Below are 3,981 nucleotides of genomic sequence, written 5' to 3'. Positions count from 1 at the left end.
ACATAACTGTACATAACTGTACAGACTGTACATAACTGTACACACTGTACATAACTGTACACACTGTACACAGTGTATATAGTGTACACACTGTACATAATTATACACACGATACATACAGCGTGAGCTCACGGTACAGACAGTACACACGGTACATACAGCGTGAGCATGGGGTACACACGGTACACACGGTACATACAGCGTGAGCATGGGGTACGCACGGGGTACACACGGTACATACAGCCTAAACACACAGTACACACGGTACACATTGTACATAACTGTACATAACTGTACATAACTGTACACACTGTACACAGTGTATATAGTGTACACACTGTACATAACTGTACACACTGTATACAGTGTATATAGTGTACATACTGTACATAACTGTACACACTGTACACACTGTATATAGTGTACACACTGTACATAACTGTACACACTGTATACAGTGTATATAGTGTACATACTGTACATAACTGTACACACTGTACACACTGTATATAGTGTACACACTGTACATAACTGTACACACTGTACACAGTGTATATAGTGTACACACTATACATAACTGTACATAACTGTACACTGTGTATATAGTGCACACACGGTACATAATTATACACACGGTACATACAGCGTGAGCTCACGGTACACTCAGTACACACGGTACATACAGCGTGAGTGTGGGGTACACACAGTACACACGGTACATACAGCGTGAGCATGGGGTACGCACAGGGTACACACGGTACATACAGCCTAAACACACAGTACACACGGTACACACTGTACATAACTGTACATAACTGTACACACTGTACATAGTGTACACACTGTACATAACTGTACACAGTGTATATGGTGTACAAACTGTACATAACTGTACATAAGTGTACACACTGTACATAACTGTACACACTGTACACAGTGTGTATAGTGTACACACTGTACATAACTGTACATAACTGTACACAGTGTATAGTGTGTACACACTGTACATAACTGTACACAGTGTATAGAGTGTACACACTGTACATAACTGTACATAACTGTACACACTGTACATAACTGTACACACTGTACACAGTGTATATAGTGTACACACTGTACAAAACTGTACATAACTGTACACAGTGTATATAGTGTACACACTGTACATAACTGTACACAACTGTACAAACTGTGTATAGTGTACACACTGTACATAATTGTACGCACTGTACACAGTGCATAAAGTGTACACATTGTACATAACTGTACACACTGTACACACTGTATATAGTGTACACACTGTGCATAACTGTACACAGTGTATATAGTGTACACACTGTACATAACTGTACACACTGTACATAACTCTACACAGTGTACACAGTGTATATAGTGTACACACTGTACATAACTGTACACACTGCACACACTGTATATAGTGTACACACTGTACACACTGTATATAGTGTACACACTATACATAACTGTACATAACTGTACACACTGTATATAGTGTACACACTGTACATAACTGTACACAGTGTATAGAGTGTACACACTGTACATAACTGTACATAACTGTACACAGTGTGTATAGTGTACACACTGTACATAACTGTACACAGTGTATGTGGTGTACACACTGTACATAACTGTACATAACTGTACACACTGTACATAACTGTACACACTGTACATAACTGTACACACTGTACACAGTGTATATAGTGTACACACTGTACATAACTGTACATAACTGTACACTGTGTATATAGTGCACACACTGTACATAATTATACACACGGTACATACAGCGTGAGCTCACGGTACACACAGTACACACGGTACATACAGCGTGAGCATGGGGTGCACACGGGGTACACACGGTACATACAGCCTAAACACACAGTACACACGGTACACACTGTACATAACTGTACATAACTGTACACAGTGTATATAGTGTACACACTGTACATAACTGTACACACTGTACATAACTGTACACAGTGTATAGAGTGTACACACTGTACATAACTGTACATAACTGTACACACTGTACATAACTGTACATAACTGTACACATTGTATATAGTGTACACACTGTACATAACTGTACATAACTGTACACACTGTATATAGTTTACACACTGTACATAACTGTACATAATTGTACACACTGTGCATAACTGTACACACTGTACACAGTGTATATAGTGTACACACTGTACATAACTGTACATAACTGTACACAGTGTATATAGTGTACACACTGTACATAACTGTACATAACTGTACACACTGTACATAACTGTACACACTGTACACAGTGTATATAGTGTACACACTGTACATAACTGTACATAACTGTACACACTGTATATAGTGTACAAACTGTACATAACTGTACACAGTGTACATAACTGTACACAGTGTATATAGTGTACACACTGTGCATAACTGTACACAACTGTACACACTGTGTATAGTGTACATACTCTACATAACTGTACACACTGTACACAATGCATAAAGTGTACACACTGTACATAACTGTACACACTGTACACACTGTATATAGTGTACACACTTTACATAAATGTACATAGTGTATATAGTGTACACACTGTACATAACTGTACACAATGTACACAGTGCATAAAGTGTACACACTGTACATAGCTCTACACAGTGTATATAGTGTACACACTGTACATAACTGTACACACAGTATATAGTGTACAAACTGTACATAACTGTACACAGTGTAATAGTGTACACACTCTACATTACTGTACACACTGTACACAGTGTATGAAGTGTACACACTGTACATAACTGTAAACACTGTACAAACTGTATATAGTGTACACACTGTACATAACGGTACACAGTGTATATAGTGTACAAACTGTACATAACTGTACACAGTGTATATAGTGTACACACTGTACATAACTGTACACACTGTACATAACTGTACACAATGTATATAGTGTACACACTGTGCATAACTGTACACAACTGTACACACTGTGTATAGTGTACATACTCTACATAACTGTACACACTGTACACAGTGCATAAAGTGTACACACTGTACATAACTGTACACACTGTACACACTGTATATAGTGTACACACTTTACAGAAATGTACACAGTGTATATAGTGTACACACTGTATATAACTGTACACACTGTACACACTGTATATAGTGTACACACAGTACATAACTGTACACAGTGTATATAGTGTACACACTGTACATAACTGTACATAACTGTACAGACTGTACATAACTGTACACACTGTACATAACTGTACACACTGTACACAGTGTATATAGTGTACACACTGTACATAATTATACACACGATACATACAGCGTGAGCTCACGGTACAGACAGTACACACGGTACATACAGCGTGAGCATGGGGTACACACGGTACACACGGTACATACAGCGTGAGCATGGGGTACGCACGGGGTACACACGGTACATACAGCCTAAACACACAGTACACACGGTACACATTGTACATAACTGTACATAACTGTACACACTGTACACAGTGTATATAGTGTACACACTGTACATAACTGTACACACTGTATACAGTGTATATAGTGTACATACTGTACATAACTGTACACACTGTACACACTGTATATAGTGTACACACTGTACATAACTGTACACACTGTATACAGTGTATATAGTGTACATACTGTACATAACTGTACACACTGTACACACTGTATATAGTGTACACACTGTACATAACTGTACACACTGTACACAGTGTATATAGTGTACACACTATACATAACTGTACATAACTGTACACTGTGTATATAGTGCACACACGGTACATAATTATACACACGGTACATACAGCGTGAGCTCACGGTACACTCAGTACACACGGTACATACAGCGTGAGTGTGGGGTACACACAGTACACACGGTACATACA

Source organism: Agelaius phoeniceus, chromosome W (assembly GCF_051311805.1).
Source record: "Agelaius phoeniceus isolate bAgePho1 chromosome W, bAgePho1.hap1, whole genome shotgun sequence".
In the NCBI taxonomy this organism is placed as follows: domain Eukaryota; kingdom Metazoa; phylum Chordata; class Aves; order Passeriformes; family Icteridae; genus Agelaius; species Agelaius phoeniceus.
Note: the sequence above shows the minus strand (reverse complement) of the source record.